General features: G+C 35.6%; 1 long non-coding RNA gene and 1 pseudogene across 1 annotated transcript; both read left to right on the top strand.

The window, feature by feature from the left end:
- The first annotated feature begins 901 nt into the window (after positions 1-901).
- On the top strand, positions 902-13,147 carry LOC121411583 (annotated as a pseudogene).
- An 8,941-nt stretch (positions 13,148-22,088) lies between these two features.
- Positions 22,089-23,594, top strand: LOC121411582. Its single transcript, XR_005969500.1, has 2 exons — positions 22,089-22,531; positions 22,742-23,594. It is a non-coding gene; the product is annotated as an uncharacterized LOC121411582 (long non-coding RNA).
- Positions 23,595-25,866: the final 2,272 nt, after the last annotated feature.

Genomic DNA, 25,866 nt, shown 5'->3' with positions numbered 1-25,866 from the left:
ACCCCCTGGATCCGCCTACATGGATTCTACCAAGAATCACAATCATGTACGGGCGCATTACACACGATATAAGCTTATCCGATAAGATATATCTTGGGGATTCCCCATTTGGGTTTTCCCAGAGTTAGTCTATACTCTATACCCTTCGTTCTATTATGACACATGTAGTACTATGAAATAATAGCGTGCTTTCCGAAAATTCATGAATCGGGATAGCTAATATTCAAAAATTCTAAGCTGACGATAAATTGTAAATATGTCGTTGGTCACGAACGATTGTTTTGATTCACCGATTTTCGTCAACAAATTTTTGACAATAGTTTTTGGCAATAGTTTTCCTATGTTCCAGGAAGCGTCTGTGGAGTGTGCAGAAACTCTCTATTATGGTACATGTATCCTTGAATCCTTGACAAGCATAGACTAAGTAGTCCAAGTAGTAATCCGGCAACAGCGTGTGTCATGAAAACTACAGATAATAACCAATATCCGATACCATTACTATCAGGGGCCGCTGAAAGGGGGGGGGGGGCTGGGCTTCAGGCCCCCCCCACTTTTTTTTCCAAAACCGTGCACCAAAACGAAGGAATGACCATATGATTGTGATTTTTTGCATGGTCAGCCCCCCCCATTTGAAAACCGTTCCGCGGCCCCTGATTATGATTATCCTTATCAATAAATAATGTTAGCTTACAATGTGGACTTTGCAGGGTATGGGCCTGATACATTTTTCGTTGTAGGCCTATTGGTAGAATTGGGTTTCTTTTCGGCGGGGGTCGAAATTTCATGATGTCTCAACCAGCTAAACAATACCTCTTTCCACCCATTTAGTTTATAAATGCGACTAATATATCCGTTATTTCGAAAGGGGTCTATTTACCCACAGGATATTGCGAAACTCGACAGACCTTCGATCATGTAGATTATTAAACACTATGTAGTGTCGCAATCATGAGCGTACACACAACTTGCTAACTGCAAACAATGATTACCGGTATGTTTCAAACAATTGAAGCTAGAATATAGTGCTGATATTTACTGTCGATAGATGAGTATCAACTGGGACAATGTCGTCTCATTCAAATCAACAACAAATTGTATCCTATGAATGTCTTCTAGCAAGGGTTTCAAGAGTAGATGAAACCTCTGCCACATTCACCGTATGGACGCCGAATCGTGAAACACTTCAAGCAAAACTAGCTGGTTTAAACGTTCTACGGAAGGCTATTGATATCAAGAAGATTGTCAATAACGTGGATGATTTCCTCTTCGTGGGTGACGAAGTCCAAGTCAGTATCGAACAAGACAAGACAAAGAAGGGACAATGGAAGGTTTCACGTGTAAGATTGTACTCTGATCAACGACCACCGCACTACGATGTTTAAATTATGTTTAGATCCTCTCGATGGCCCAAAGCAACCCGCTCGATCCAAATGCAACCCCGTACCTCGTATCGCATACATCGTATCATTCTTCTCAATCATTTTTGAGTGAATTATTACAAAGATGGTCCAAGATTCCCGTCGAGCTCGTCCATGAAATGGTCGATGAGCACGGCAATGATCTCGATGGGGTGTTTGATTTGTACATCAAGACAGAAAGAGCTTTGATGAGTTTTATCCGCACTGTTCCTCAGTACTTATACATGGATGATGAAAACAGAGTGTGCATGTACAGAGGATTTGATGATCAAACTTTCAAGACAGAACTGACGGAAAAGTGCTCGGTAAGAATTTACCTTGGTTCTGATCTAGATAGAATTTTTTTTAAGGTCAAGTTAATTCGAATAAATAGATCAAACGAGCGTAACGCTGAAAATTTTATCAAATAAGAAAGTTACGACATTTAAAATATTCACTTATTTTTCACAAAATAGTGATATGCACAATTCCGTGACAAGCAAATGAGTCAGTCAATATCAATCTCTCACTATTTCTTCTGTTCTTTATTTGAATTATACAGTGTGTATCAAAAAAAAGTTTACACTTAGAAAAAAAATCCTGTAAAATTATACATTTGTAATATCCTCAATTTTTTCCACATATATACATTGGGACAGATCCATTTAAGCAAATGGCGATATAACTGTCGAAAAATATTTCCGTTTGAGCGAGCACCAATTTTTTGAAAAGTTAGTGAAAAATGATTTGCGCAGAACTTTGAAATAGTTATGCGAATAAAAGTAGAACTTAATCATGAAGAAAATGTGGAATTTAGCTATAGTAAAATTGATTTGAAGATATCTTTTACTTTTTTAAACTTGTTTCCTTGCCCAAAACACTTCGAAGAGTGCATTGTGCCCCACCCCACTCCTCCACACACCGAGGCCATCGTGACAATATTTGCTTTGCACTGAGCAGTGATTTACATGAAATGGCTTGTGTTTGATTTTCATTTTGTTAATCATTGTCAAGCTTGGGAAAAGTGTGGAGAAACAAGTATTAAATAAGAAATGAAATATAAACCCACTTTAAATGATAAAAACATAGTGGAAAAAGTACTGGAAATGTCTGATATAAACTTTGTTCACATTCAGTTATGTCCTCAGAATCAGCTGGCACAAAAAGGGTAAAGGTTGTGCTTACGAAGTGTTGAAATTTCAATTTTGGGTGGCAAAAATGTTGCAGAATGCTTGAATGTGTCCGTTTTATTTCAATTGACTAAAAGTGCATGGGAAATATATGAGAAATGTTTCGCAGGGTACGTTTGATTTCGCTCTTTCCCCTTGACACAGCTTGAAAACGAGCATTTCTGCTCAAAGAGATTTCTACGAGTTTACAAAAATGGACAGTGCTCACTCAAGTGTAACCTTCTGTCAAAATTTTCATTAGATAGATGAGACCCAAACCCAAGATTATAGTGAAAAAATTACCCACATGATGTATATATTTTTAATTTCCAGGGCTTTTTCAAAGTGTAAACTTTTTTTTGATATGCACTGTATAATATTTCCTTGTTTACTATATTTGCATTTTGTTAACTTTTGGACACCTGTCATTTACAAGCTTTTTTTATTAAATAAACTTTCCATTTTCCTTTTATTTCTCTTTCTTACATCTTAATTTGCTATGCTTATGCATTTGATTTATTTTTTTGTATGTACGTGTATATTTCAACTATACATATTTTGATGTTTTTAATGGAAAGTAATAAATGAATTGAATAAAAATATCTGCAATATTTTCATGAACCTTCATAGGGGCGTGCAGCCCTGATTTTTATTAACCTATTTCTAGCAATGTCCCGTACGACACATGAAAATGCAAAAGTTTTTCCTACAATTTGTTTTGGATGATGCAATCTTGCGATATTACTTTCTGTATCTTTGACCCATGGGTGATCGATTTAACCTACAAGGATCTAATTACTGCCCTTCATTTTTCAATAATAATTGTCATATTAAAACTTGTCCCGTACGACTCACAATATACTGCATTTCATTGCAGGATTTGGATTGAGAAACTATAAACAGTAGGCCTATTTGAATTTAAGTAATTGATTTGACATTGAGTGATCTGAACAGGTGTTTTTTTTAGAACATGAAATAATTTTTTGTGATTCTAACCATTTCATTTGACTTCATTTAGGCATACTCTTTCGTAAACTGGTGAATTTCACTGGTCAGAGCTGGTTAATTTATTTGTCATTGAGCGTGAAAAGAAAACCTTTATAATTATTTCACCCTAGCATGAAAGAGGATTTCCTCTTGCATGCCATTGTGAAATTATTATATTAATAACAAACAAAAAAGATTTACATAATTATCAATCATCTATTTGGACCACCCTTGATGATCACTAATTTCTGATTTATTGAAACTCCTTACTTTTCTCAAGTTGCTAAAAAAATCTGGAAAATAAGACAAACCCTATGGTTTCATGAAATGCAGAAAAGCTTAAGAGAGTAAAATCGCATTTCTTTAGAAAAAAATATTTTGTGGAATTACAAGGGGACAGTTTATTTCTCAATTTTGTAACATCTACCAGAATTCCAGGGGGTGCCGCCCATGGATAATACACGCATCACCCCAATGAAAATTTTGGGGGTGCTTCAGCACATGGGCACCCCGCTACTCAGGGCCATGAATGTAGTTTATGGTAAAGTTACCATAATACTAACATTTATGCAACAGTACTTTGTGCCATCGCGCTTTGTTGTTTTTTGTGTCTATGAAATAAATGGGCATATTCCCCATCGATCGATGCCCTTTTTATTATTTAAAAGTTTGACCAGTATCGGGTTATAATATTTGTCAATGTTTGGTAAACATGGTAAAGAAAACGATTATCTGCATCATGTCTAAGAAAATGTTACTATTTTAACAATCACAGGCATCGGATTAATATATATTTATTCCATAGCAGAATTGATAATTTTTAATAGTCATAAATTTTCCCTCAATCCTTGCACATTGTTCATTGATCAATGAAATAACATTGTTTTTCAGATCATTGATTGTTCCGATTAAAAATTGACTATAATATACATTATATACAAGATGGAAGTTCAATCGAAGAAAAGAAAACTAGCTTCGTCTTCCGACCACTTCCTCATCTTCTTGGCCAACTTTTGTGGCATAAGACTAAAACGAGCAAGTTTGGCAAGAGAGCTAGCTTCATCGTCTTTGGCCAACTTGGCCGTGACCTCAGTCGTCTCGACGGCACTTCCACCATTGCCATCGTCGAGGGCCTCTCCGTCTGCAGAAGATGCGACAGAAAAGTCATGGACGACTTGTTCAATTTCTGCGGCATGATCAGACGAAGGTCCCAGGTTAAGACGCTGACGTCTTGTGGCCATTCTCTGTGCTCGTCTCTGCCTCTGAGCTGATAAGATAACATCAGTTGGCTTAGGAGCACTGCTGGCCGGGGAGAGTTTGGCCATGTCGAGAGCCGTAGAGATTTCGGCTCCATGGTCGACTACCGACCCGAGAGCAAGTCTTTGACGGCGACCGTTCATACGCCTTGCCCGGCGGAGTCTCTGACCTGACAATTCGATGTCTGTTGGAGTTGTGATAATCACCATGCTTTATGAGAATGATAATAAAGAAAGTTTTGATGATTAGAGGAATATACTTAATCTCATAGTTTGGCACTATAATATTCATTTTATTTCCCCCCCTTAAATACAGCCTTGTCAGGAGAGCTAAGGGGTCTTGCTTTTATGAACTATATACCTCCAATTATCCCCCCACCCGGCCTTCCGTTCACCTGACGTTTTCGCAATCATCCGAAATTTCAAGAAGTAACAAAGTATTTTTTCTTTTGAATTTTTAGAAGTAAAAAAGAATTGATGTAAAGATAGACTCAATAGATTTTTTTATTGACCGAGTCTAAGAAACTTCAAAATACCAGTAGGATGGGGGTCGGGTGTCCGGACACTTTATAGTTTTGAAGCCTTCTTTTTTGTATTTGGATTACACTAAAAATATGAAGTCAATAGTTGTAATCATCTTCTATTTTGTTCTTCACTATAATATTCCCTGACATTTCGTACTAAAATTGATGAAACTTCGCCTGTATTTTTTTCCAAATGGTTTTCTAAAATTGATCATCCGGACACACAACAACTGTTCTACCCGAGAGTGACCTGAAAGTCCTTGACGACGACTGTTCATACCGTCGTGCTGTGTGTGTTAATAATCATACTTGGTTGGATAACACTTAGATTAATTTGATTATTTCATGATTAAATATTCCCTCTTTCCAGCCTTTTTATTGTACTTGTTATAAACTCACCTTAAAAGATAAGCAATTTGTTTAATCAACTTTAAAAAGTATGACAGCTAAGAATTTCAGCAAAGATTGCTGCAAAATTGCTTTCGGAAACTCGAAAGAAGAGATCACTGCGTGTTCTCGACTGCACGATAAATCAGAAAGTGTAATGATTTGTTGTGATTGCGATCTTGGCAACGAGCGTGGTTTCTAAGGAAAGCAGAGTGACGTAAATAAACTTTCAACCAACCAGCAGTGGCAATTCGATCACATGACTATGACGAAACAATGCCTTCGCGTATATGACTTTGTGTAATGTTACGTCATGTCACGTTGAATGTGCAGTGGATGGGCGCTGTGGGGTTGAATCTAGAATGAACTTGCCGCGCTGCGCTCCTTTCACCAAACTGTTTGATCCCTGAGTTTGATATCAATGGGATAAAACGGTTGGGAAAATCGGAATAACTAGCATAGGTGGGTCCAGGGGGTCGAAGCAACCGCCCCCTTGATTGACGGCGCCCCAAAAAAGGAAATAAAAAAGAAAAAAGATGAGAAAAAGTAAAAAAGTAAGAAGAAAGATAAGAGGAGGAATAAAAAAAATGAGTGAAGTAACGGAAAAGCAATCATTGGAAAATAGAAAAAATTTCAGGTAAATGTATACACATTTGGGTTGAGCTTTAAATATCCCGCTTTAAAGACAAAATGCACATACTATTCTGTTTGTTTATGTTTGTGGTAACTCCCATAGGAACTCGGCAGGACAGCATTTTGCTGGTTAACGCCAAGCTAACCAGTTACCTTGGAAACGTTTTGCGTCTAGGTTAATCAATCATAGTATAACCACTGGACCACACGACCCGATCGTATTCTGCTTGCGATTCGAGTTTGATTTATTTGTGTTAGACAGTTACGCATTATGTTCATCATGATAAAATTGATATGTTGACAGAAATATTTAGCCAATAGCGGTTTCTAACATGATAAATGTCTTCAGTTTGATCGGATTATAATTATTATCAACCAAATAAAGTGATTGATGAAGTCAAAGAATCATAAAATGAGAAAGTTTGGCTTCAGTTCTGAGATGTTCGTAAGACACAGTTCGAGTGTCCCGTACGCCAGAATGTTCTCGAAGATTTTAATTGGCTTTATTTATTCATGAATGATTATTTTGCATTCTCTTTTTAAATATGTGTTGTTCTTGGGTAATACTGAATATCAAATTGAGTTCATTTTTTATAAAAATTATCTGTGCAACTCACAATTTTTTTTAGAGTCCTTAAGGTTTCCAAACAAGCCATTTTCTGTGTCCCAAACACAACAATCATTACTATTTAAAAGCTGTATTATACAAGATGTGAATTCAAGTCATAAAAAGTTTTGGTAGTACTAGATGATCTCCTTTAGTTGCTGGAATATTTTTTGTTTTTCTTGTCAAAAAAATGTCAAGTGTTCTCGAAATACGTGTCGTATGTTTCATACGACACGTATGAAATCACTCAGGTGCGGTTTTTTTTACCTTTGGTAGAAATGTTATATCAAGACGTTTCACATAAAAACCAGATAAACGATAATGCTAAATAATTTATGGCCATATTCCAAGTGGAATGAACTGTAACAGTTATATACCAAGGAACTCAATTGTCAAATTCTTATAAAAAATAAAAGAAGTCGTAAATATTGGATTATGATATTAGTTCAAAATTATCGAAAGTCAAACCTTTGCTCATTTACATAAAAAACGTCGTCTGCTGAGTTTAAATACATATTTCATCATAGCGTTAGGGCTAGATTTAAGGTTATAGGGTAAGGGCTAGGGTTAGGGTAATTAAGGGTTATGGCTAGGATTAGGGTTAGGGTAAGCTTTGATAGTGACTCCATAGCGTCGTATGTCAGTCATTGCAAGTGGGATGGGGAGGGTCGTTTCAAAGAACATTTATTTCAATTTCAATAGGTGCGTTTTTATGCCACAGGTGCGTTCTTATGTCACATCTTTGGTAAAAATGTTATAGCCAAAATGAATAATTAAAAACGGATAAATTATAATGATATAAAAATAAATACCTATTACAAGTGGACCGAACAGAAACGGGGCTTTAAATGAACGACAGTTGACATTTGTTTTTTGTCTTTTTTGTCTTCTGATACCCATGTAGATAAAATAGTTATGAAGAAAAGATTCAAGTATTTCACATACTTTTTTCGAAGGAGGGGGCAGCTGCGAGTAAGTTTAGTCAACTACACCTAACACTAATCCCAACCCTAACACTAACCCTAAACCTAACACTAAGCGTAACACTAACCTAATACTAACCCCAACTCTAACTCTAACCCTAGCCCTTACCCTTACCTAAATCCTAATACTGTCCCACGTACTAATGTATTAAATCAACGTTGAATATCTCTTAAGCCCCCAGAAGCGCCCGCCCTCGAAAAAAAAGTTTAGAACCGAGCTTGTCTTAATGAATTATTGTTCTCCAAATCCTTTCCTATAGTCGATTCCACAATGGACGCGGTCATACCCCTTAAGTGAATCCAGAGTTATTCGGTCAGTCCGGGACGGGTACGCAGTCCTCAAACCACTCCTCCAAACAGCCGACAGACTGCACGACACCGGTTCGAATCCCGGCCTGGTAGTTGCCTTAGATTGTGAAGGTTGTTCGCTGAGTAAGTTTTTTATGATTATGATTATGGCATGGTATACGTCTGTGCATTTGTGTACGCAAATAATTTTTTTCTTCGGGGGGGGGGACACCTAATTATTCAAATAAAATGGAAACTAAGATATTCAAACTAAATGGAGAGTGGGAGAGAAGTGAAAGCATTTCGTGCACACCTTTGGTAAATTTGGTCAAAATTTCCTACGGCCATGTGTACTGTGTCGAATAGTGTCAACGCCTTTATTTTTCATTAATATATATATATATATATATTATATATATATATATATAAATGTGATTTGCAATTTGCAATGCCAACAATTTCTTTTATTCACTTTCCAAACTTTCGGTAGTCATCTACCGAATTCTATTCGTGAATTGTACCCACACACACACAATATTTTATCGATGATTTATCGATGATTTATCATAATTTAATCATTAATAAAATAGACAAATGACCTACCATTTTAAAGCTTGGAATTTCCTCTTTCGTCTGAAATTAATTAGATTATTTTTCATTCACGCATGAGTGAGCAAAAACAATTTGAAGAGGGGATACCAAAAAATCACTTGGCGGGCTGTATCTGGGTTTCAAAAAGAAAACATCATTTTTGAAACGTTCATTATCTGCTCTTTAATTTGATACCTCAATTACAGAAAATGGTCGAGAAATAACAAAGTTCTGGCTATTTGAAATAAGGCTTGAATTTCAATAATTTCATAAAATGAAGAGGTTCTACAGGCTAGCGTTCAAACTCACTCGACACTCCGTTTTGTTGACGATCAGCCTTGCATTACGTCCTTTGTTAACCGTGCGATACCTTCTGTGGAAATCGGTGAAAACACGTTTATTTAATGAAATTATGGAAATACAAGCAATGTTTTGAGGAAGCATAAGTTTTTTTATTTCATGACCATTTTCTGTGATTAAGGTATCAAATAAAAGGGCAGATATTGAACTTTTTAGGCATGCGGTTTTCTTTTTGAAATTCAGATACCCCCCGCCAAATGAGTTTTTGGTATCCTTTCTTCAAATTGTTTTTGCTCACTCATGCGTGAATGAGGAATAATCTAAGTAAAATCAGATGAAAGAGGAGATTCTAAGCTTTACATTTTATTAATGATTAAGTTATGATAAATCATCGCGAAATCTCGGTTTCGTTTTTTCTGTCTATCTGACGGTCAATTGGATCAGGGTTGCCCTATCCACTAACCCGTCTCTGTGGTTTAGTGGTAAAGGTACCGGCGTTCAAAGCTGGGGGCCCGGGTTCGATTCCCGGCGGAGACATTTTTTCGGCATCACCAATTTTTCCAAAGGGTAGATAGCTCTGGGGAACTTTGATTTAAGCTACGCCTACCGTTGTTCTCTTCATCCATTTCTTTACACCCTCTCTCTATATATGTCCTAAGTGCATACAAAAACCTAAATATTGACCATTTCATTTTGTATGGGGTTTTTTTCTGCATGGTCAACTTAAACCAACATTATTTTTGAACGATTAAAGATATTATAACTAATGATGATATTCAAATGTTTCTTCAAGGTAAGACCGGTCGTTTGACTCTCGTACAGCTAGCCACGATGGAAGGCAAAGTTTATCTTTTTGATGTACTTCGATGTCCTCATATTTTTGAAGATGGCCTTCTTGCAGAACTCCTTGAAAGCGATGCTATCTTAAAGGTTTGCATTTAATAGACTTAAAACATTCCCTACTTGCTGGTCGCTTAAAGCTGCTTTACAAAAGTTCATATTTACTTCAATCAATTTGATAAACAATATTTGATGACAGTCGTCCTGAAGACATTCTCTTCGCATTTTCCATCTTCAATACTTATTGGTAGGCCTATTTGTAATCATGACATTTACTCGATAGTTGACAATTCTTATCCCATTACTGTTCATTTTATTTGTAATTCCGGATTACTAATTCGCAAGGGTTAGCCAATTTATTATGGGAAGGTCAAAACAACGGCGGATTAATTGTCAAAATGACGTATAAAGAATATAAAAGTTTATGCGCACTTTTGGAAGGAATGTTTGAATACAAAAGCATCACATGTATCAGCACATGACGTGCTTATTTGTTTAAAAAAAGGTGGGCGGTATAACTTCTAACTTTGGATTAAGCAACAATTACAAACTATTCTCTTTTGATATTTTCATAATGGTTTTAATGGGTGAATAAATTATTATCTTACTTTCTTTTCTCGAGGTGATTCATGACTGTAGAAAAGACGCTGCTGCTCTTTTTCATCAATACGGTATCACCCTGACAAATACATTTGATACATCGGTGGGTAATTATTTCTACAAACACCCCCCCCCCAAAAAAAAAATAGTAATACTTAAAATTTATACCTTGCGTTATGAATTTGTCTCCCTTATTTATTGTAGTCCTAATCTAACATTGGAATGCTAGTTGAGGGGCATTGTGTATTCAATCATGTAGATAACTTTTATATTTTACTTCAAGTGATCCTTTGTCTTTGACGACCCTAAAATTTCGAGTCCGCATTTGCCAGGCATGTCCTCGAACCGAGTGTCGTGGTCGTAGTCGATGTTGATCCTGGCGGGGGGGGGGGGGTATATTCCCCGAATATTTTGCTCATTTACCCATTTATATTTGTGAATAGATAAAGTGAATTGACTTTTTATATATAAAACCTTTGATTCCCTCCTTTTTGTTCTTGTCGCTGCTTCAATGCTTTCGGATTTTTGTAAAATAGAGGTGAAATTTATTACTCGATGCTGAATAATAAAATTAACATTTGTCTTCAACTGAATGCTTTGATTTATGCTGGTATTTTTATCATATGTTTCTAGATTGCCTATGCGGTCCTCCAGAATCAGTGCCAAGTCGCTGGAAGAAGGCCGAGACCAAGGATTAGTTTCCAGAATCTTTGTGAGATTATAGGAGAAGATTTGGACATCGGGAACAAGAAGGACATAAAGAAGAAGATGAAATATATCAGAGACTTTTGGGCTCGACGACCTCTGAGTGATGACATGATACACTACGCAGCTGCTGATGTTTACATGCTGGTTCCAAATTTGTACAGAGTATTAGACAGGTATTTCAGTGGGTCAACTACATTCTGGAAGCCAAAAAAAAAACAACAACAAATAAGCAACAAAAAAGGGGAGGGGTATCAAAAGTCTTTCAGAAAGGAAAGGGTGTGGTAGGCGGCGCCCTGCAAGGCTCCCCTCACTGGTAAAATATAACACATACGGCTGCATCCTCTATAAGGAAATTATAATTTACCAGACATCAGGAAGATAGGACAGAAAATAATGAAACACAATTCATGCATGGTTGCCCTTTATTACCAGCACTCAAAGTGCACTTGAGTCTTCTCCATAACCCATCCTTCAAAAAAGATAAGAATTTGCTTGAATTATGTTATGGAAAACATAGCGCGGTGTTCGGCAGCATGTTTTTTTTTCTAGATAGTCTTGAAGGGGCATTGCATGAAGTTTTTCATTTTTCTTTGCCCTCGTGCAGTCATGGAAGTTCCCGTAATACATTGAATATGTAATTTTATCAGATGAAAGAATTCAAACAAAAGAGATTTTAAATATCCGGCAAGGTGGGAGGTTTCTCTCATTGCAATACTATGCTCATGCACTGTTTACTCATGCTTTCCCTCAATAATGCATCCAATAATTCATTTTAGCCCTGTGGTATGTTCTGAGAATTTGGCGAGTTTGACAACCCTTACACCGACTGTGCATACATACATCATCCACAATAACCTTTTTTAAAATGTGTTCGTATAGAATAGGGGGGGGCACTGCCATTGTAGGTGGTAACCTTTTGAGCACTGCCTCCTTCTCATCCTCCTAGACTGGAGATGTTACTAAAAATAAACAGATCAGTGGCGTAATGAGCAAAATATTTTGAGGGGCAAAAATTTTGCGTACTGGGCAAAATTCATACAAATTTGCGAGTGAGCGAAGCGAGTGGGGAATAATTTTGACATTTTTAATACAAATATCCAATTTTGTGATAGATTTTGACATAGTATTCAGAAGTAATGTATTTCACCCCTCTCTCTTTTTCTTTCCATTCCTCTTTCTTTTCTTAGTTGTGATTTTATTTTAGAAAGAAATTCAAAGAAGTTAATGAATGAAGAGCAAAAAAAAAAAAGAGAGAGAGAAACAGGGCCCGACCACTGGAAAGAGATGGTTAAACAGAACCACCTCTACTATAATTCAAAATGAGGCATACATATGCCATCTAAATGATGAAATCGATATTTATATTTATTTAAGCATGATAAGTTTACTAAAAAAAAATAATTTCAAAAGTTACAATTACCTGACAGTATAAAATATATTTTTTTTTTTATGTTACATTGCCCGAGCCTAAACATCAACTAGCTAACATCAATGTTAGTACGCTAGGTTATAACTTATTGTGTGCATTATATATATATTCAAATTAATATTACAGACTTTGCTATTCTTTTTTCTTCAGACTGATCCATCCCGACTGGAAGAGTGTGTTTAAGCTCATGTGCCAAGATGCCATTAGAAAGGAGATAGATGATATCTAGATTACACGCAGATGAAATCACTTCCACAACACTTCGGTTGAAACAATGGACAATGTCATCAGAGCTGGGGAGATGATTATCAAAATGTTAACTAATTTGTGACCAGTTTTATCTGTTAATAAAATGGTAACCATGTTTTCCCTTCAAAGGTCAAGTCCACCTCAGAAAAATGTTGATTTGAATCAATAGAGAAAAATCAGAAAAGCACAATGCTGAAAATTTTCATCAAAATCGGATGTAAAATAAGAAATTTATGACATTTCAAAGTTTCGCTTTTTTTAACAAAATAGTTAGGGTCCTATATGAACGAGCCAGTTACATCCAAATGAGAGAGTCGATGATGTCACTCACTATTTCTTTTGTTTCTTATCGTTGAATTATACAATATTTCAATTTTTACGAATTTGACGATTAAGACCTCCTTGCCTTAAGCACAAAATGTTAAAATAATGGAATTCCACGTGTTCAGGGAATGACAATGACGAGAAAATAAAAATATTTCATATTTCATATAACAAAATACAAAAGAAATATTTCAGAGTTATGCTTGTTGAATTTTTCTCTTTTTATTCAAATCAAGTTTTTGTTGTTTAAGATTCCATTTACTAAGGGAAGGGAATCAGTTGGACCAGTGAACCACTATTTTTTCATTCAATGCTAAATCTGTCATTTTAATGGAGTACAGCTGTATAGACCATACGACATACTGTTAGTAGTGGAAGAACATTTCTGTCTTAGATCTTTTGATTTGAATTTTCTTTTTTGTTACATTATGGCTGAACCCGCCTGGTGGCTGGTCTACATCAATTTGATCTAATTAGAGTTTGATCCAACAATAATATGATAGACCAAGGTTTATTATACTCTCATTCATTTTTATGACCAGATGGTATAATGTCCACTTGGTCTTTTTAATAATTTGTCATTACTCAGTCAAATGAAAATTTATTCAGTAAACAGTTCATCATTGTGTATAAGTGGTGTTTTAACATCACAGCGGAACTGGACATTAGGACGAAATAGCAAATGACCTATCATGCAGTTGGACCAAATGGTTAATAGATGAACTGGTTTAGATAAATGTGGGATGGCCATGTGGGACGAGAGAAATGTACACAAAGTGGCCCGTATTCTGAAGTCAGGTTTAACTTTAACTCGGGTTTAAAGTTGTGGTTTAAGTATGGATAGCCAATTGTTACATAAATCACTAACAGTAGAGATATCTTATTTCAGCTCATTTGGCTCTCAAATCATTCATAATTGTCTAGGAAGTATAAAAAGATGATTGTTTTCACCAACGATGAATCAGGAAAGAGCACAGTTAACATAAAATATATACAACTTAATACAAACCTGACTTCAGAATACGGGCCAGTAAGTTTAGACCAGGGGAGCGTTTCATCAATATTTTCATCCGATAAGTTGTCAGATCTTTCCTTGATTCTGATTGGCTGAGAGGCACTGTTCCTATGGTAACTGTCGGATAAACTGGTACTTGTCGGATAAAATGTCCGACAAGTCCTTTCATAAAACGCCCCCCTGTAGCAATCCATACTAACTTCTCACATAATAGATCTTTCTCACTTCATCTCTCTCACTTATTTCTCCATGTTTTTTTTCCCTCTCTCCCATCATATCTCTACCACATATACACACATGACTTAAGAATAAGTGTGGGAAGGACCCCCCTAAATTTTCTGTTGATAACCCTTCCTACCATATTGTTGTTGATCTACATGGGGCGATTCCACACTAGAACTTCAAAAATATCATAAATTTCAACATGCTTTCAATAAGTCATTAAGTATTCAATTTTTCAATTCTTTTTTTTTTTTTTTTTTTTTTTAGTGTAATATGATACCTATTTTTTAAATTATTAGTAGTAGTGTAATATGATACCTATATTTTTATTATTATAAGTAGTGTAATATGATACTAAATTTTATGAAAATTATGAGTTTTAACCAAAAGTGAAGTCAGATATGATTTTTTGGGGGTAAACAATGGAACTTTCAATTTTCAATAATTTTGCTAATTAAAAAGTACAGTACAAACACTGCCTGAAACGATAATAGGCAAAGCACGAGAAGATTGAAAATATTGCAGGTCAATGGAATAATGTATCATTGATGGTTCCAAATAACATTTACAACATTTTCATGATCCATAAAAGGGGCAGCCCTGATTTTTTCCGAACCTATTTTTGGCCATGTCCCGTACGACACATGAAAATGCAAAAGTTTTTCCTACAATTTTATTTTTGATGATGCAATTTCACAATTTCATTTTCTCTTTCTTTGACCCATGTGTGATCGATTTATCCCACCAGGATCTAATTACTGCCTTTAATTTTTTAATAATTGTCCTATTGTCCCGTACGACACACAATATATACTGCATTCAATTGCAGGATTTGGATTCAGAAACTATAAATAGTAGGCCTATTTTAATTTAAGTAATTGATTTGACGTAAAGTGAACTGAAAAAGTGCTTTTTTATCTCCATAGAATATGAAATGGGTGATTCTGACCATTTTAATTGTCTTCATGTAGGCGTATTCTTTTGTGAGTCCCTTCAGCTATAAACTGGTGATTTTCACTGGTCAGAGCAGGTTAATTTCGTTCTCATGGAGCATGAAAAGAAAACCATTATAATTGATTCACCCTAGCCTGGAAGATGACTTCCTCTTGCATGCTAATGTGAAATTATTATAAGATGTAAAAAAAAATATTTACATATCAATCATCTATTTGGACTTCCCTTGAAGATCACTAATTTTTTTGTTTATATACAGTATAAATTCCTTACTTTTTTCAGGTTGTAAAAAAATCTAGAATATAAGACAAACCATATATGGTTTCATGAAATGCAGAAAAGTTTAAAAAAGTAGAATTGCATTTCTTTGAGAAAAAAAAATTGTGGAACTACAAGTGACAGTTGTGACATATATCATGTATAGATACATCTTATATGAAAAATCATAACATCTTAGCCCCATAATTTACACAAACGGTTTCATTCATTCATTGTTTAAATACAGTGTATTGGAAATCATCAATCAATATTCACTAAAACATAACTTCACACAAACCTCAAGTTTTTCAGCTCGTAAAAGTGCTGTGAACCATTGTACATTTCCCATCATGAAAAAATAATATATTGTTTCCAATTGTATATATTGAGGTTACTTAATTACATTGTCCTGAATGACTACTTATTAAAAGGCTTTTCATGAAAAAGGAAGACTTTAGGGGCAATGCTCCCCTTCTGAATGATAAAAAGTTCATTGTTTTATTCAGGTTGTCCAGTACAACACACAAGTGCCTGTTCAACGCACAAGTGTCCCGTACGACACACAAATGTCCCGTACGACACATTATTTTGTATATGATATATTGGCAGAAATATTCAGCCAATAGCGGCTTCTAACATAATGAATGTCTTTAGTTTGATAGGATTATCATTATCAGCCAAATAAAGCCAAATTCAGAGATGTCCCGTACGACACATTTTGAGTGTCCCGTACGGCACAATGTTCTCGAAAATTGTAATTTGCTTTATTTATTCATGAATGTTAATTTAGCTTTCTTTCATATATGTATTTGTTCTTGTGTAATTGAATATCAATTTGAGTTCTGTTTTTATGAAAATTATCTCTCCAACTCACAGACTTTAGAGTGCAAACTTGAGGTTTCTAAAAAGCCACCTTTTCTGCGTCCGTACGACACATTACTATTTTAACTATGTCGTACACAGAATGTGAATTCAGGTCATGTTAAGTCTTGGTTTTCCTAACACTCTGGTAGTACTTGATGATCATGTTGAGTTATTGCAATATTTTTTTTCTTGTAAAAAAACTGTCAAATGTTTTCTAAATGTCCCGTACGACACGTATGGAATCACCCATAGTATAGCTTCGCTAATCCACGGCACTTCCATTCTCCACTGTCAAACGATCTTATCACCTTCTCTATCCATTCCTCTCTTTTTCCCTCTCTCTTTCCTCCTACCTCTTCCTGTCCCTCCTCCATCCCTTTTGTCTTTCTCCTGTCTGCCTCCTTCCCACTCTTTACCCCCCCCCCCCCACTCAATCTTTCTCTTCTTTGCACATGAGCAGAGAATAAGATGGTGATGATCGACCACTGAAGGGATTTTCACACTTTGTTGTCCAACCATTTAGGTTATGATATATTTTGCACACAATTTCGTTGCGGCCAATTTTGAACCCCCCCCCCCCATTTTCTCGTATCCAAATGCTCTTATGATGTAAGAAACATATTTGAAAACTTCATTTTCGAACAAAGATGTATAATCTCAAGCATTGCCAATTTGAGGTAATATTTATTCTGAATTTCTAAATACCATATATTCCTTATAGAATTACATACCTTAATGCATTGATTATTGTTGCTCAAGAATACAAAACAAATGTGTGAAAAATATAAAAGCACATTTCCTGAATAACATTTCTAGAATAAGTTTTCAAAATCAAATTTTATTCCACAAAGTGTGAAGTTTACTCATGTAAAATAAAACGATGAAATATCCCCTATTTTCAAGTGTAATTATTCCTGGAATGTTGTTAAGAGCATTGTTATTGAGGTATTCAGTAATGACTCGATTTTGTTATACTCTTTAAGATTTTTCTTTTGGAATATACTGTAGTAAAACTTCGGCGCTGTCCAAACTTTCTTTTCGGTTGATATGGACATACAGTGTATTTCATCTGAAGATAAAAGGAAAAGGAAAGTGTAGTATTTACGTCCATGGCATTGTAAATTATCTTTTTTTTTCTAAAGGACAAAGAGTTTACCATCAATTTCAATTCACTTAGCAACATTTGTCAAGTCTAGAATATGGATGGGAGGTGTGTGGGTGTCTGGGGTTTTGGGGGGAAGGGGTGATTCTGGCCTGCTGCAAGCCAAAGTGTGGCATGTTCCTCGAAAAGGTAATCCAAATCATGAGAGTGAATATGAATATAAGGAGATTTCTGTTTTTCTATTGATACCAAATGTATATCACCAAATGTTCAGTGACAAAGGTTAAGGCTGAAATAATGTTTCATCTTTGTTTTTCTTGTCAAATTTGGAAAAGATCAAAATTGTTTGCAGAAAATGTAAACCTACTTATAAAATTTGTTGAAAAAAATGGAATTAATCGTTGAATCACCGGTAGCCCTCTAAATTTGGTTTACCTTCCCGCATTCTACAGCTACAAAAAAACCCTTAAAGCTGACTGGTATTCTGAAAATTGTGTTATCTTTTGTATTACATGTACCTTTTCTGTCAAAATAAATTTTAAAATGGAATTAAAGATTGAACTGAACTGCGCAATGTGAGAAAATGACCTGCACATAAGCAAAAGAACATGACTGTAAAGATGATACAATTTTCAGTATACTGGCCCAGGGCCCTGTTGCATAAAAGATGATATGAACTAGTGATATGGATCCTAATCCAATGATCGGCTAAAATCGATCATGTGACCAGTCTTTTTTTTTAGCTGACATAAAAATTGCTGATGACTAGTTCAATTGACGAGTCATGGTTTGAGATATGGATGGTCTAGCAAATAACTAGGATCCACATCGCTATTTTATAAAACATACCACACATCAATTTTGCCATGGCATTGAAAAAAAAATTATACCCACTTGTTGCCTTTGAAACCCCCTCGGCTGTGTCTCGGGCGTGTTAGAACTGTTCCAAAGGTACCTAGTGCGTGTAATTCTTACTAATGCTCGATGAAAGTGATGTGCATAATGTTTATACTATTTTCATGGCCATACACAGGGGGATGGGGTGGGGCTCAAATTTGAAAAAAAAATTAAGCGATGTGGAAAGGTGACAAAGCTTGTCATGAGCACTTTTGCTTTTTCTACAGTTAGTATTGAAAGGCTTCATGCAAAGTTTTGGTGAACTTCATGAAAATTATCAGTAAAAAATATGTAAATTTTAAAAATCTCTGCCGCCCCCCCCCCTTGCTGTGTGCGGCCATGACATATAGTAACCCAGCTATGAAATGTTAACAGTGGGGGGCAGGATACAATCTTATGCAACAGGGCCCCGGGAAAGGGGGGGGGGGAACAATGTCACCTTTGGCTTGCAGAAAAATAGAGGGGAGGTCTAGAATGGATTTAAAAAAGGGGCAGGCAATTCATTCTACACTTTCCACAGTATAAAGACGCACAAATAAGCACAACTGACAAATAAAAATCCTTTTACAAGGGATCGGATTTATTATATTTTCAAAGAAATAAAAAAAAATGACCAGCAGCCAAGAAGATTCATTCAAGTAAGGAGGTTGCCATAGCAGCTGCTGACCTCTTGATTCAATGGGGCAAACCCCAAACCTCACAAAATGACCAGCAGCCTGATCTGAGGTGGGGTCTTTCTGCCAGAATAACACAATATGTGACATCACGACTGAGACTTATTTTTCAGTGTACAGAGGAGGGCACTGGATACTGTTGTGCATGGTATACAACTTGCCACAATGAGAGTGCTTTAAAAATTTCATTTATGTTTCATGTGGCCTAAAGTACATGAGAGACAATGCAATTGGGTTTCCAGTAATTCTTTACTGAAAGCAATGACATTTGTGAAAATATTGGGTGGTAATTTTACCCATACCAGGATTTTCTCCTCTTTTAATGACTGTAATTCCTTCTCTTTACCTTTTTCTGGTATTTCTTCCCATTTCTGTATCCTTTTGTTAGCTGCGTGTCATTCCATTGATAATAGTCTTTCTTTATATACCTCAGTACTATTCATCCTAGCTGTTGCTCTTACTTTATTATAATAATCTGATATTTTGAAATGAATTTTGCCTCGAAAGAGATATTTCCTTTTACCCCCCCCCCCGTCTTCTTTCCCAACTACTTTTCTTCCCTCTTCCTTGCCATAAGAATCAATCTCATTATTTTTTTCATTCACCCTTGAAAAAAAAACACCACCTCATTTTCTTTAATCTGCTCCCTTACACCCCCTCCCCTTTAACATAAATACCAGTTTAAGTAATCCACTGACGGTGCTTTCTTCCGATACCTCCTATCTATTCAGGGAAGCATTTCATGGAGATTTGTCTGATTTTCACCAACAAATCCTTGCATCTGATTGGCTTAGAGCAAATAATGATAATCACTACTCGTTTTGAAATGGTCCCTGTATTTGCCCATTTTCTATCATTTCACATCCTTTCAACATTTACTATCCATGACTGACACTACAATGTTCTAATTTCCAAATTAATATTTTGAGTATTGTTACAAATCACTTTCATAGTTTCATTAAACAATTCAATTCATATCAAATAAAAAAAAATAATTGGCTATGTTTTTTTTATTTTTTTGAGGGAGGAGCTTTTCTTTTCAAAAGAGCAAATGGAATGATTTTGCAAATAAATTAACCTTTATCTGTACATGATGCACTCGCATTTCTGTGAATTTCAATAAACACTGCATTTTGATCAAAATAGAAAGCAACAGAGTATTTTTTTCCCTATCCAGCTAATTTATTCATTCACCTTCATTACAAGAACTAAATGTTTGCTTGCATACTGTATCATCATGCCTCCATGAACTCTGAGTGATCAGGCGAGGCACCGACAATGAAAGATAGATCTAATAAGTTAGAACCTCAACATAGGCTTGTCCCGAGGGAGTACACTTCATATCCCACAATGGTTTATAATACCCCATCAATCATTACAATACAATGCATGAACCATAGTACTGAAGCAAAATGTCAAATTTCAGAAGCGGCATCCAATAAAATCTTTCCATGGATCAAAGAAACCCTTTCTTCAGCAGACTGGTCTTCAAGAACCAAAGACAACTCTCACAGACCAAACTAGTTCAAGACTGGATAGAGAAAACCACTTCATAAGCCAAAGGGTCATGGAGTGTTGGAACAATCTACCTAAACATGCTGTCAAATCTGACAAACAGCACCCAACAAGATCTCCCAAACTTGTTCCACACTGGATATAGAAACCATTTCTTGAGCCAAAAAGACACTGGGAAAAATCTTCCAATTACTACCTTACCCACAGACTGGAGCATGGATCAGCCAAGCATCACTTCATGTCAAGCTTCAGGTCCTGGCTGAGAAACTTCTCTGACATGATCAAAGGAACTATATGCAAGAAGTCTTGACATAATTCTATGATGGTCTGCAAATTATGCATTGTCTGATAATTACAAAGAAAGTGAAAGACTCACAAGTTCCCATGACAGATTTTTAACAGCATAAGCAAGGTCATAAGCAAATTGAATCACTGAGTGGAGGCCCTTCTCCAAATAACTGGCGATGGTAAGCAGGTACATGCATACCTTAACCCTATCTAGCCGGGGGGGGGGGGGGGCTGGCTTTTTATCCAGCAATAAATCTGTTAAGATCAGGCTACAAAATTTCATGATTTTCTTTTTCATGCGACCAAATTCACCATGTGATGGGTATGCAGTTACCAAGTTAGGCAACGTTTCGTAAGTGCATGTCGGACCCCAAATTGCTCTAAAACGTGATTTTTATTTGACAAATCCTATACAATTTCTGTTTGGAGCCAAAATTCATAAACATATCAAGATTTTTACCTTTACTGATGACAAGCTATCAATTTGAAAATCATGCAGTCAAAGGTCCCCCCATCTATGTAATTTCAAAATAGCTTGGGCTATATAGGGTTAATCAGTGTAGCTTTCCCTCATTTTAATGGATTACATTTCTGAACATAATGAAGTTTCCTCTGAGCAGGAAATTCATTCCACAGGAAGAGTATTTCCTCCTGGACACAGAAAATGAATGTTCACAAAGACTTAAAGAATCTGCCTTATTTGAATTCAACAAGTGCATTGTGGTTTAATAATTAGAGTTGCACACTAGGCCAGAGGATGTACGTATTTTCCCTTTTGGTGACAATTTCGGCAGGCAGGAGGAGCAAAGAATGGTCTTCATTGACTCTGACTCTGTAATATCAAAACTTCAAATTGCCTTTCATTTAATCAGAGTCTAATAATTCCGGGAAAATCCAATAAACACGGGAAAATATCAAATGGCTGGAAAAGAAAACAAGTGGAGCACCTCTGGTAGTCTTGCCTGCATTACATGATTCCATAGATCAGCAGTGTTGACTTTGAAAACGACTGCGGAATAATTATTCACAAAAAACACCATTCAAATGATATTTAAATACCATGTTCATTGACCCAAAATTATATATGACCTTGATAATGTGACCTAAGGCTTGTGCAAGATGATCTGTGATAATTGTTTACCCCTATGTCCAAATTTCATGAACTATATCCAAATAATTTCAAAGTTATGATGACAATTCAACAAACACCCCCAACATGGCCAAAGCTCATTGACCTTAAATGATTATAGTCATGTGACCTGAAACCCATGCAAGATGTTCACTGATACTAGATTACTCCTCTGTCCAAGTTTCATGAACTAGGTCCATATATTTTCTAAGTTATGATGACATTTCAAAACATAATATCAGATTTTGATGTTGATTGCCCTAACATGTTCTAAGTTCATTGACCATAAAGTTAATTAATACTTACAGTAATTACCCTTATGTCCAAGTTTTATGAACTAGGTCCAGATGATCTGTGATAATTGTTTACCCCTATGTCCAAATTTCATGAACTATATCCAAATAATTTCAAAGTTATGATGACAATTCAACAAACACCCCCAACATGGCCAAAGCTCATTGACCTTAAATGATTATAGTCATGTGACCTGAAACCCATGCAAGATGTTCACTGATACTAGATTACTCCTCTGTCCAAGTTTCATGAACTAGGTCCATATATTTTCTAAGTTATGATGACATTTCAAAAACTTAATTTAAGATTTTTATGTTGATTCCCTGAACATGACCTAAATTCATTGACCCTAAATGACCTTTGACCTTGGCCAACATTAAGTAATACCTGATTACCTGTATGTCCAAGTTTCATGAACTAGGTCCACATACTTTCTGAGTTATGATGACATTTCAAAAACTTATCCTTTGGTTAAGATGTCAATGTTGACGATGCCACCGCCGCTCTGCTATGCAGGCAAGACAGAAATGAACTTGAACTAGATCCACTGAGAATTCCTCTAATGCCACCTCAATGAGACCAACACTCTCACAAGACATCAGCATTTGTGGGTCCAAGAAGTGAGTGACTTGTATGAGGATTTGAAGAGCTCTGGATATCATGTGTGAGCTTAAAAGAACACCATTCCTTGTGATCAGACAGTACTTGAAGATTATCGCAACATTAGCAGTTTTCAAACACTAAATATAGACATCAAATGCAACTGAAACAAATTTCTGGAATTCAGCAGTGATCTCTTCAAACATACGTCACCAGTTGCTCTCTCTTCTCTTTGTGTAGAAAAAATATATACCTGCGTCTATTTGGAGTGCAAACCAGTTTAAGATCGATCTTGATCAATGACACCAAGTTCCAAAGCCACATTGACTAACCTGCTCCATCAATATATCATTATAAAGGATAACCTGAAACACTACACTGACAAGCCTCTAGAAATCAAAATTTGACATTGCACTTCTAACACAAGATTCCAGACTTACATATATTGCTCTGATTGAAGGAGCATTTTTTTTGCAAATTGTGAAAAACCATTGAAGTGCACAACCCTCATAAAAAATTTATATCCGAGTTGAAGATTTGGGCAGACTAACCTATATTGAGAATCTACCTTGATCATCACATATCTTAACATTCGTGCAGTCCACATATCTCTTCGCATTCTGTGAAAACATGATAGATACAGTACTCGCACAAACATTATGTCTCTGGTGGTGCCATTGGCATTCATTGGCACAAACATGAGGTTTATGTAGGTACATGGTGAAATGACCGTGATAAAGTCTGAAATATTAATTCATATCGGTCCGACCAAAAGATATCACGTACAGAAAAGGAATATATATAATGCAAAATAATTCATATTGCTCTATCATTGCTCTCCAATCTAAAAGAAAATTAAGATCAAAGTCTTTAAATATATTAAATCTTTTTATCTTATTAAATCAGTCATGGTAAATATCATGTTGCAAAAATGTGAAACAAGGATAAAGTTAGAGCAACAGCTAGAACAAATTGTACTGGGAGGTATACAAAGATAGACTATAATCAATGGATTGACACACAGCTAATAAAAGGATACAGAAATGGGAAGAAATACCAGTAAAGGTAAAGAGAAAGGATTACAGTCATTAAAAGAAAAAAGGGAGAAAATCCTGGTATGGGTATAATAACCACCCAATATTTTCACAAATGTTATTGCCTTCAGTACATAATTACTGGAAAACTGATTGCATTGTCTCACATATTTTAGGTCATACAAAATATCATTGTTAAAGCACTTACATTGTGGTAAGTTGTATACCTTGCACAACTGTGTCCAGTGCCCTTCTCTGCACACTGAAAAATAGATCTCTTGGTAGTTATGCCACCAATTGTGTGATTCTGGCAGGAAGATCCCAGCTCAAACCAGACTGGAAGCCATGTTTGTGAGGTTCAGGGCCTACCACCATCAATCAATTGAGGTCAACTGCTATGGTCCTCCACCTTGAATGAATCTTCTCAGCTGCTGGTCTTACAATTTGTTCAAGAAAAAAAATAAAATCATGAGTACAAATCAAGTATAAACTAAAAGATAAACATACACGAAAGAGCAGGTCCAAGCTTTACTACATTACGAGTTACTTACAAGACAAATCAAAGAAAGTTATCATAAAGATTTAAGAGTGACTAATAATTTTAAATTTCAACTTGTATGTGGAAAATAATGACTCCTCATATTGGTTGGATCACACTCAAAGGAAGTACTCTACTATGTATGAATCAATGAGACTACACATTCTATATTGTGCCCCTGTTTAGTGTTTACCTATTTTTCAAACACTCCCCATAATTTTTTTGCTTATGTCATTAACTTCCAAAATCTATCAAAATAATCTTGACACTAAAATGCACTTTCGAACACATAGTCTATATACTGTGGGCATTTTCTCCTTAGTATGTAAAAAAATAAACACATGACCAGCACCACATATTACTGGGATGCTGACAATTTTTAACAAAACTAGATGGATTCTCAGCTGCATTCATTCAAAAATATATGCATCCACTATTGCAAAAAAAAAATATATATATAGTACAGACCCAACTTCTAAATTTTCAAATAATTACCTACATGAACTCTGACCACGTAATAACAAGAAAAATCTAATCAGATTCTCACTCACCTACACAGGTATAAAATGACCCACTATTAAGGGTGAAATATGTGACCTCGGTCACCTCTGTGACCTTTGGCCTCAAATCTAATCAAATCTTTGTCCTTGCGATATGCATACAGGAAAGAAGTTCTTCAATTATATTAGAAATTCAATGTATTTTTAAATAACCTCTTTGACTTCATATTCAAGAAATATAGTCAGGTCACACCCATATGCGTTTCAAGTTGACCCCTAAAATGATATTCTTTATAAAACTAATTGTGAGAACAATATATTTTTCAAGTTGTTCTATGACTTTTGACCTTTGACCCTATAGTCTAATCAGATAGTTGTCCTTCCAATACACATAATAAAGGGAATTAGTTTGAAGTTGATCCTTCAAAATTGATCAATTATAGAGAAAACAAGAAAAAGACATCCATGACCTTTGACCGCATGATGACCCTTAAATCTACTCTTTGATACTAAAAGTGATGAATTTGAAATTGAAAATATTCATATTATGAACCCTCCTGGTGTAACAACAGACAAAATTTGACTGAACATATCAATAATTTTCATGGAAAAATAGGTATATATATATAAAGGTATTGTGAAAAAATGCAAGGGGGGAGGGGTGTGTTTAGATTCTACGACAAGTAGATCCAGGGTAAAAAACCAGAGAT

This window comes from Lytechinus variegatus, chromosome 3, assembly GCF_018143015.1.
Source record: "Lytechinus variegatus isolate NC3 chromosome 3, Lvar_3.0, whole genome shotgun sequence".
In the NCBI taxonomy this organism is placed as follows: Eukaryota; Metazoa; Echinodermata; class Echinoidea; order Temnopleuroida; family Toxopneustidae; genus Lytechinus; species Lytechinus variegatus.
This window is presented reverse-complemented; position numbering and strand designations above follow the sequence as displayed.